Below are 11,802 nucleotides of genomic sequence, written 5' to 3'. Positions count from 1 at the left end.
GTTAAACAACATTACACATATATTCTGTGTATATAAATGAGCATTTTTCTAGTGTATGCACGAAAAAGTGATGTTTGTCCATATGATGATACATATTTATCTGATATTGCTATTTTTCTCTGATGTACCGATGTACAGTCCTATCAGCAATATATGATGTCCTTTCCCCCCACATCCTTGTTCAAGTTTGGAGCTATAAGGCCTTAATTTTTGTCAGTCTCATAGGCGTGACAAGGAATCACACCCATGTTTTAATTTTTACTGTTCTGATTGATAGTGAGATTGAATGTAATCTCTTAGGATTATTTGCGATTCACATTTTCTTCTGTGTTTCAAAAAACTTCCTTTTTTGCCTTTTTATATCTTTTTTCATCCTTTTTCTAGTGATATTCAAAGGACTTCTGAAAGTTTCTTTTTTTAAAAAAGGAAGATTTTATTTTTAAGTAATCTCTATATCCAATGTGCGGTTTGAACCCACAACCCCGAGATCAAGAGTCTCATGCCCCACTGAATGAGCCTGTCAGTGCCCTTGCTTGTGGAAGTTTCTTATGTGTATTCTTATATATATTCTTTTTTTTTTTTTTAAAGATTTTATTTATTTATTTGACAGAGAGAGACAGCCAGCGAGAGAGGGAACACAGGCAGGGGGAGTGGGAGAGGAAGAAGCAGGTTCACAGCGGAGAAGCCTGACGTGGGGCTCGATCCCACAACGCCGGGATCACGTCCTGAGCTGAAGGCAGACGCTTAATGACTGCGCCACGCAGGCGCCCCTCTTATATGTATTCTAAGTTGTTTTTCCAGGCTGCTTTGTTTTTCATTCTCTTCATGACATCTTTCAGTTAAAATAGATTCGAAATATGGACAAATTCATCAACCTTTTCCTTTATGATGTGTGCTCTTTGCATTGTGTTTATGACATTCTTTCCTATCTGGATGTCATAGGGATAATTTCCTATGGTTTTCTTATAACATTTTAAAAGTTCTTTTCATATTTAGGTACTTAATCTGCCTGTTCTTTGGTTTGTGTATGGTGGTAAGAGGGATCTAATTTTTTTCTTTTTTGCCAGCGATTTACTAAATAACCCATTCTTTCTCCCACTGGTTTGTAATGCCTTCTTTGTTAAAACCCAGTTTTTCACACATATGTACTTCTGTTTCTGGCCTTTCTAGTCTCACCCATTGATTTATTTGGTTTATTTTTTATGTTTTTTATCAATCCCTGGGCCAATATAGTACATTGTTCTCATTATTCTAATTACTTTATAATTTTTTTTTTTTTTTTTTTGCTATTGGATAGTATGAATACTCATTTTTTATTTGTGTTCTTCAAAATTATGTTGGGTATCCTTGGCCTTTTTCCTTTGTGTAAAAGAATAAATAGGGTTCTGTGTAGTGTTTAAAACAAAACAAAACATGGGAGCAAGTTAAAAGAATATAGGAGGCAATATGAAAGACCTGCCAATGACCAAAGTTGGAACATTTTCAGTAACAAAATAAATTACAATAGCATAGGATTGTACTGACTGCATGGATCAAAGAATAAAATAAATATCCATGAGTCCATCTTGATGTAAATAAGCAATTGAATAAACAAGCAAATGGAGGAAAAGGAACAAATCTTCCTTACATGAAAATTCCAATGAATAAGGGTAAAAAAGTGAGAGAAATAGAAACTCACCATTAACCCACCACAGTAATAATTGCTGCAGGTAAGATCCACCGATGAATGCTCAGGTTAGTAGAAGGAACATTAAAGAGAAATAAGATATTTGCATAAACTCAAATATCTGCCCCCAAATAATTATTAGTATACTGGCTTTAACGTGTGTTTACACCATCTTTGATCGTCCTCCCTCTAGGAGGTGAGACTTAATTGCTCTCCTTTTGAGTATGGGCTGGACCTAGTCGTTCACTTCTAAAGCCTAGAGTATGGAAAGAGAAGGACAACAACTTGACAGTGGAGAAATCTGGAAGATACCACCTGAATCTCGTTATTAGGGTCAATGTCACCAATAAGTCATATTGATGTCATGTATTCCTGATAGGACTTGATGAGGGGGCCCTTCACCTCTGTGATTTTCTTCCTCCAAACCTATAACTCCAATCTAATCATGAGAAAAACATCAGACAAATCCAAAACTGAGAGACCTTCTACACAACGTCCACTGCTCTTCTGAAGTGTGAGGGTCCTGAAAGACAAGGAAAGATGGGGGTGCCTGGCTGGCTCAGTTGGTGGAGCATTCTACTCTTGATCTCTGGGTTGTGAGTTCGAGCCCCATGTTGGGTATAAGGATTACTTAAAAATAAAATCTTAAAAAATAAAAAAGCAAGGAAAGATTTGGGTAGCTGTCATGGTGTTGGTTTGGAAAGTCAAAGTTCCTTGGCTGGGGTGGGGGGGGGTAGTCTGAAACTGGCCTTGTACATGGAAGGCAAGGCTGAAGAAAGAGGCTGAGCACTCCAGATTGGTAGGGGGCAGTTTTAATGAGCAAGGGAACTTACACAGGAAGCTTGTCTTGGGTAGCTACAAGATAAGTAGATCTGCACACCTGCCCACCAGAATCTTAAAAGTTTATATAGAGGCCTCAATGGAGTTCAGTCATGTGCACCATCCAGATGGTCTCATCAACACATTGCTTTTTCAAGACCGCATCCTTCCCTCCCTTCCTTCCTTCCTTCCTTCCTTCCTTCCTTCCTTCCTTCCCTTTTTCTCTCTCTCCCTTCCCTCATTTCTTCCTTCTTACCTTCTTTCCCTCCCTTCCTTCCCTTCCTTCCCCTCCCCTTCCTTCCCCTCCCCTCCCTCCCCTTCCTTCCTTCCTTCCTTCCTTCCTTCCTTCCTTCCTTCCTTCCTTCCACCAATAGCTTTATTGAAAGACGAGGAGAGCAGAGCTTCCCTCCCCTCAAGGTCCTGGCAGTGTCAACCTCAGGTTCAGGGCATGCAGGCATCCAGGTGTCCTGCAGCCCAAGAGCTCAAGGCTGCATCCCTGAAGTAGCTCCCAGTGTGGGAATGGTGTATAGAATAGACATTCTGTGGACAGGGCAGGAGTGAGGAGCCTCCAACAAGGAGCCCCAGCTCAAGGGTTCAACTGGCAGACATGTCCTCTGGATGACCAACTCCCAACACACAGACCAGAGGAGATTAAAAAGACATGACAAGGAAAGACAAGATAATTGGATACTGGGACAGAAAAAGAATATTAGTGGAAAAACCAGTGACATACAAATAAAAGAGTGTGGTTTAGTTGATAGAACTGTAGTCAGGTTCATTTCTGAGTTTTGACACATGGACTGTGCTTATATGAGCTCTTCGCATTAGGGGAAGCTGGATGAAGAGCATGCAGGAACTCTCTGCGCTACCTTGACAACCATCCAAAATTCTAAAATTATTTCAAAATAAAAGTTTTTTCAAAACTCAATGAGTTCATTGCAAATGTGTTCACCCAATGAATGTCAATGAACCATCACTCTCTCCTCCTACTTTAGTCCTGTTTTATGACTTCTCATGATTGTGGAAAATGTATTTTGAACATTTCAGCATTCATGCACATACAGGTATTTACATTTCAGATGGTGAAGGCATACTCTGCCATAAAAATAACCTCACCACAACAGACTTCTTTCTTTTAACATGGAATGGCAGAAAATACACAGGATCAAACCTGCCACTTAGAAGGGAGATCAGATTAGATACTCACATTTATTTCTACTTGCAATATTCCTACTTGTGAGCTTCCTTTTTGTTTAATACCAACAAACCTGAGCTCCTTGGTTAGTTTATGAGCTTGTCAATTCAGCTTTCTTATCAGAATATGGAGAGAGAATTTACATGACAGCACCTGCATAAACAAAGTACTTTTTGGTCTAAGAAATTTACTGTAATCTTTCCTTTCAACTTAAATCCCCTTCCCTTCTTAGAGGGACACAGGTTATTCTGATTACACATTTTCTTTTTTTCAAGGAGGTGTTGATACCCCTTTGCTTCCCTACCTCCACATAAAGTTTAGAATTAACTTATCAAAATATACATAATCCATACCTACACATGATGCTATTGGCATTTTGTTTGAAATGACTTGGAATTTATTGATTAATGGTGAGAATTTTATCTTTACATTACTGAGTTTTTAATTCACAACTATGACAAGTACATAAATGTGTAGGTTTTGCTTATTATTTTATGTTTGCTACAAGTCGAATTGTGTCCCCCCCAAAAGATATATTGAAATCCTACACCCCCATACCTGTGAATGGGACCTTATTGGAACAGGGTCTTTGTAGATTCAACCAAGGGGAGATGAGGTCATTATGGTGGGCCCTATGCCAATGGGACTGCTGTCCTTATAAAAAGAGGAAAGTGCTATGCAAACACAGATGCCTGCTGACACCCCGATCTCAGACTTCCAGCCTCCAGAAGAAATTCCAGTTTTAAGCCACATAGTTTGTGGTATTTTATTATGGTTGCCCTAGGAAATTAATACAATTCTCCATCAAAAAGTTGTATAATGTTATCCATATGGGACTTACTTAATGGACTTTATTGTAGTTCTGAATAAGATCTTCTTTTAAGATTGTATTTTCTTTCTTTCTTTTCTTTCTTTTCTTTTCTTTCTTTCTTTCTTTTTTTTCTTTTCTTTTCTTTTCTTTTCTTTTCTTTTCTTTTCTTTTCTTTTCTTTCTTTTCTTTTCTTTTTTCTTTTTTCCTTCCTTCCTTCCTTCCTTCCGGTAGGCTCCATGCCCAATGTAGGGCTTGAACTCACAACCCTGAGATCAAGAGTCAGATTCTCTACTGACTGAGCCAGTGAAGCGACCCTAAGATTATATTTTCTAATTGTGTCCTGATTATATATAAAAATGCATCTTCTCTTTGTATTTTAAATTTTGTTCAGCAAGCTTGCCAAACCCTTTGGTTGTGTATTTTCATGTATTTGCCAACAAACATATAGTTTGCGAATAATAATGATTCATTCCTCTCTTCCCAAATCTCAGGTACTTTATTATTCTTTCTTGTCTTATTGCATTGACTGGAAACCCCAGTGTAATGCTGAACAGAAGCCACGGTAGAAGGCACACTTGTCCTCGTCCTGTCTTCCAAGGGCTTATTCTACTACTTCATCATGTTTCATTATAATGTTTGCTGTGTGTTTTTGGCAGATACCCCTCTTCTCTGAGGGAAGTTACCTTCCATTTAGTTTGCTAAATGTATTTAATATGAATGAGGTGGGTGAGATGTCACACATACTAAAAATAATCCTCTTGTTTTACCCGGTGTAATCCAATTCTCCTTTCACATATGGATTGAAATGTCACTTCCTCTGTGAAGGCTTCCTCATAGGCTTTGCAGGCTAGTGAAGGTGCTCCAGCAATGGGCTCTATAGCCCTCTGTATTTTTTTTCTCTTTTACTACTTGCCTCACTTGATTACACTTGCTTGTATCATTGTTTCCACCATCAAGAGGACAGGGATCTTGCTTTCTGTCTCACTCCTGCCTCCAGGTCTCATCCAGAATATACCAGCTCCTTCAGAATGACAACTGAAAGAATGAACTCATGAATGACGCAAAAAGAGAGCAAGAGATTTCATGAAATTGAACAGAGCAAGATTAGATGTCCCAACGCTTGCCCAAAGATTTGTGCAGGGTTTATGTCAATAAAATTACAGAAAGTCCCATAAGAGATATAAAAGAAGACAGAATGTGTGGAGATTCACTGCCTATATTTCTGGATGGGAAAGTTACAACATTGTGGGTTTATTATATAACATTGGAGTCTCAGACTGTTGGGAAGCAAGTAGTGCTGGGAAAATGAAGAAAAAAAATAAAGTTAGATCTTTGTGTAATCCTTGTATGTGTAAAACTGCATACCAGAATACATTTCAGATGGTTTACAATTTAAATTAGAAAACAAAACCAAAAACGTACTAAAAGAAAATGTAGATGAACATTTACCTTCTTTGCAGAACACCATCTTCTATCAAAGGTAAACACTATAAAGGAAATAATTGGGAGTCTGAATACATAAAAATGAAACACACACAATCAAAAACAGTAAAGGCAAGTTACCAGGGAAGGCAACCTGGTGACCCAATAATTGGAAGATACAGAGAAAAAAAAAATCTGATGTCCTTAATACTTAAGAGACTTTCATGACTCAGTGAGAAATAGCAACCAAGCACAAGAAAAAAAACCGGTAAACATAAAAATGAATGCCTGCAGTGTATGTGCTCTCACTCAGCAAGAACACCACGAGGAGGACTGTCCCCACTGGATAGATTTGTCTGTTTTTCTGGTGGATCTGGGAAAGGATGCTGGTATGCTTATGTAATTCTTGCCAGAGGAGGACACTGTACAATGACTAGTTCTTCTTTTTCACATAATCTCGACTTTGTCTCTATTTTTTCCCTACTTGATGCGGTGGTCCTAGGGCCACAATTACAAGGCAGGAAGCAGGGATGATTTCCAAGCAATAACTGTCACTACGTTTCTTTTTTTCATGTTTCAAATTTTAATCTCTATTTTTCTTTTTTTAAAAGATTTTATTTTGACAGAGAGAGAGAGAGCACAAGCAGGGGGAGCAGCAGACAGAGGGAGAGGGAGAAGCAGGATCCCCGCTGAGCAGGGAGCTGGACGTGGGGCTTGATCTCAGTACCCTGAGATCATGACCTGAGCTGAAGGCAGACCCTTAACCAACCCCACACCCCAGGCGTCTCTGTCATTATGTTTCTATCCTTTATGTCAGAATTGCTAAGGGCCCTATGGGGCAGGATGCACCTTCACCCCAGGCAGCAAAATGGGGGCCCCTGGTGAATATTAGGAACTATGTTGCCTGGTGTGAAAGGCAGCCTTCTGGATCTGCACTTGTGTGACCATACTCCACGTGAATAGGAGTAGACTGAGGGGGGCACTTGCCAAATGAGTATGGTTGCCTGCAATCTAGACCAGCACAGGGGTCCAATCTAATGTCCCTTCCAAAGGTGGGAAAGTTTGGGTATAAATAGAGGATAAGGGATGAATGACTGTGTTATATAATGAGGGAAATCAATATTATATTAACACTTTGAAAGAGGCTCAGAGCAAGAGATGCTGTTGCCCCTTAGTTCAGTTATATCAGATGCCTGTAAGGGGGGAGGCCATATACTGCTGAGGCCAGTTCTGCTTTGGGAACCTAAGGACGGAAACCTGCAAGCGGGAGGGACCTCATCCTGGGAGACTTTTTCATACCATGTGATGATGGACAGGATAGTTATTAATGACTGAATGGGATTCTATATGTGTCAGTATCTTTTGACCTTCACGATCGTTCTGCCATAAGGGGTCTGCGTTACAAGACCAGGTGGTGCACTGTGATACTGTGATCTATAACAAGAAACAGGTGCCTGGTCTGCAACCCTGGTGCTGGCACAGAGCTCCTAAACCCCTTGGAATTTCCTGTAGTCAGAGCATTAAAGGTCTCTTTTGTTGTGTTAATGAGGTGACTTTGGGAAAGCCCAAGGTAACCTAAGGATGGGGCCTGGTTGCCAGGGGAACCCAACATTTGATGAAAGGGCTGGAACTTTCAGTAAACCACTCTTCCCCCCCTCCCCACACCTCTTAGGAGGTGAGAGGGGCTGCAGGTTGAATTGATCACCAATGGTCAGTGAGTGGATCAATCAGGACTATGGAATGAAGCCTCCATAAAAACCCAAAAGGGTTTGGAGAGCTTCCTTCTGGGTTGGTGATCACATGGAGGGGCTAGAGATGGCCTTCCCAGAGAGGGCGTGGAAGCTTCTCACCCTTTCCCCATACTTTTCCCTATGCATCTCTCTGGTTGTTCCTGAATTATATACTTTTATAATAAACCAGTAGTCTAGTGAGTAAATGTTTCTGAGTTCTTTAAGCTGCTCTAGAAAATTAATTGAGCCTGACGAGGGGGTGTCTTGGGAACCTCTGACTTATAGCCGGTGGGTCATAAGCAAAGGTGATGACCTGGACTTGACCTTGGCATCTGCAGTGGGACAGTCTTGTGGCCCCTAATCTGTGGGATCTGGTGCTATCTCTGCATACATAGGGTCAGAACTGTGTTAATTGGAGGACACCCAGCTGGTGACCAAGAACTGGTTGTTGGTGTGGGACCCTCACCCTAACCCCAACATACATCAGAATTGGTACCAGAGCCTATTTACAAACCATGAAAGATCTAGGTCTTAGCGCAGGTTACCATAACAAAATACCGCCTTGGGTGACTTCAATGACAGACATGTATTTTCTTGTTGTTCTGGGGCCTGGAGGTCTGAGATGAGGGTGCGGGCATGCTAGGGTTCCAGTGGGGTGTATGAAGAAACAAACCTAACTCTTCACTTCTTATGAGGCCACAATCCTACCTGATCAAGGTTCTGCCATCATGACCTTGTTTTAACCTTAATTACTTCCTGAAGACCTGATCTCTGGCCATGGTCACACTAGGGGTTAGGGCCTCAACATATGATTTTTGGGGAGACACAATTCAGTCCTTAGCAGTAAAGAAGCAACACATAAATATAGACAAATTTTGGGCATTTATCTTTTATCATTTCCTTTCTTCCTGACTTTACTCTTTTGCTCTTTTTTTCTAGCTTCTTGAGTTGAACATGTAGCTCATCTGTTTTTAATTTTTCTTCTTTTTGGAGAAGTATATTGCAGATATAATCTTTCATATAAGTATTGCTTAATTCCATCTGCCAGATTTTGCTGTTTCAGCTCTAAGTATTTCCTGATTTCCCATGTGAAATCGTTTCCAATGCAAGGTTCCATAAGGTCATGGCATTATTATTTTTTAATCTTTTGCTCTTTTTATAAGTATGTAATGTTCCTCTTTGTTACCACGTTGGTTTTGTCTGGAGCTTTCCCTCCAAATTGCTACCGATATACTTATTATTGACAGGTAAAAGCTAAAATGGAGAAATCTATTTGCTAGATATGAGACAAGAGTTTTGTCTCTACTGTCCTGGTGCATTCATTCACTCTGTGAAAGGGAGTTCTAATATTGGCTTACTGAAGTCATTTTGCTCAACAGGAGAGGAAATGAATGGTATGTACGCTTTTATCAGTTAGGTCAGCTAGGTTGTGCTGTGTTCACAACCACGCCCCAAGTCTCAGCAGCTGAGAACAACTGAGGTTTATTTCTTGATCAGGCTACATGTCATCAGGGGCTGGAACGACCCTAACCTTGCTCAGTGTGGAGGATTGAGTCGATGGTAGATGAGAGAGGCTCCATCCAGTTTCTTGAACAACTGCCAGGGAAAAACACACTGGCTGCCCCTGGTGAATCTCCTACCGTCTGCCAGAGCTTCTGCCTGGAACATACCACTTCACTTCTGCTCAAGCTTCATTAGCCAGAGTGCCACACAGTTGGACCTAACTTTAAGGGGCCAAGAAAATAGATTCCTCCCGTGGGCCACGGGAGGGCTGACAATATTCCAAAGCCAATTTTCGCTTCTTGTTGGTTTGTTGGTTTTTGTCTTGTGAGTTATCATATATCCTTCTAGTAAGTTTCTTTTCCTTTCTTTTCCTTTTTTTAAAAGATTTTATATATTTATTTAAGAGAAAGAGTGCATGTACACAGGAGCAGGGGGTGGGCAGAGGGAGAGGAAGAGGCAGACTCCCCACTGAGCTGGGAGCCCCATGACAACGTGTGGTTCTATCCCAGCCCCCCCCCCCATCATGACCTGAGCCCAAGGCAGATGCTTAACCAACTGGGCCACCGAGACTCCCCTAGTAAATTTCTTTAATAAAAGACCAAACCAAGCTGAAGTTAGCCAGAGTTCCTTTCTATCGTTTAAAAAAGAAAAAAGCTACAGAAGGCATTGGACTTGGCACTATTTATGCTACTGAGCAGATTAGGAAAGTGAACTTCAGTGTACACATTGGGCTGGTTTGAAGAAAGGGCACACACATATTTTTCAAGGATGAGGTTTCAAGAAGCAAGGCATGGCAGGAGCCAATGTTTAGATCCAAATAATGATCGGGAGCCACCATACACTAGGCAGGGAGCCAGGTATTTTTGCATATGGGATCTAAGTCAATTTAATTCTTTATGAAAACAATTCGAGGTGAGTCTTATTATCCAAGATTTATGTCTACAGACATTGAGGCTTGAAGAGGTGAAATGACCTGCCCAAAAGCCACGTAGCCAGCAAAGGACAACTTCACTTTGACTCTATCATCTGAGCATACAGAGGTGAAACAGGACCCTGCAAGGTGCTTGGAGAGTAGGTACTGTTTGGTTTGGCGGGACTGTGAGTTACATGAAGGGTGGGAGGGGACCTTGAGTACAAAGGTAAAGAAGTTGGAGTTTATTTGTTAGGCAGTGAGAGGGAGGTTTTGAGTCATAGAGGGCATTAACAGAGCTATGATTGATTGATCGATTGATCTATTGGTGTCTGGGATGTTTGGAAATGAGGCACCCTGAAGACCTGGAGATCAGTTGGAGGAATATTGTAAAAACTGAGAAGCCTGAGTGAGCATGGGTGTTGGCAGTGGAAATAGAAAAAAAAAAAAATTCTATCCAGTCTCCAGACCCATCGGGAATTGCTGAATGAAGTCTGAGTTCTCCCTATGTAGGTGGCTCCTACTTTTCATTATAGGTTTCTCAAAAACTTGCTCCCAGAAAAAGCCTGGATCAGGAGTAGGAAAAAAATAGGCAACTGCCTAAGTAAGAAGTCTACAAAACTCCTTCCCCCCAAATCATCTCTTCCCCATAAGTTACGGGGCCTGACATTTCACCAATGCCTTTTATTCTTTCAAGAGTCTCTTATTCACATGTGACTATTTGGGGACAAGAGGCAGAAGTGATGCTGGCAAGTTTCCTCATTGGCAGTGCCTAGGCAAGTAAGAGAAAGGTGTGGGGACAATCTGCTATTTCAACAGAAACCTCATACCCAGATTTTATGGGGGCGGGCTCGGGGTGGGGTGGGGGTGGGGGGGAGCCCTCAACTTAAAACTATTGCAACCAGTTTAAATTTCTTAATATCACTGTGCTGGCCACGCCCCGCTCTCAGTTTGTCATCTCTAGGTTCAATTTTAAAGCCACTGAATCAAAACCTTTGCAAATTGGAAAAGCGCATGTGTAGTAAAGCTGGATACAGAGCAGCTTCACATGGATTGTTGAGAGGGTGCATGGAGAAATGGAGAGCCCTGGGCCAGATGCTGGGTGTCCTGGTACCTGGGCATTGAAAGGAAGGTGGGCCATGGCGGTGGCAAGGTTTGCTACAACCGGGGCCTCCTGGCTGACCACCCACAGCTGGGCTTGGAGTGGAAAGAGGGATGGGCCGAGCGTGTGTTTCTCTCTGCTCCAGTTGGCCTCATCCCATTAACATTACAGTAATGCAGTGGTGTGGTGTTTGAAAAAGCATCCCTAGTTGCAGGGAATGATTTACACAACACCAGACTCTGCATTTCAGAGGTCTCCAGTGTACCATAAAAAATATATTATAAAGGAATAATCTTTATCTGAACTAAAGCTGCAGTGAAGGAAACTCATGTCCAGCTGAGAGCAGCAGTGAGCTTTTGTTCACTCAGGGAAAAGTCCGTGTTCTTCATCTTATTTGATTAACATTTTTTCCCCTCTTTGGCACTAGGTACCTAGTTAATATTTAGACATTATATACATTTTCTTTCAACTGTTGTTCCTATTATGTGATCAAACAAAACCGGAGATGCCAACCACATCAGCCCACCCAGAGAAAGCCGAGCCAACAGGCACCCAGTTGTGGCTAGCAGGGTAAACAGGACTCACCCAAGTCGGTGCCTGGGAGAGCCTGGCCCGAGGGGTGTGCCGGGGCAGGAATCAGAGTT

The sequence above is a fragment of the Ailuropoda melanoleuca genome, chromosome 10 (assembly GCF_002007445.2).
Source record: "Ailuropoda melanoleuca isolate Jingjing chromosome 10, ASM200744v2, whole genome shotgun sequence".
Classification (NCBI taxonomy): Eukaryota; Metazoa; Chordata; class Mammalia; order Carnivora; family Ursidae; genus Ailuropoda; species Ailuropoda melanoleuca.
Note: the sequence above shows the minus strand (reverse complement) of the source record.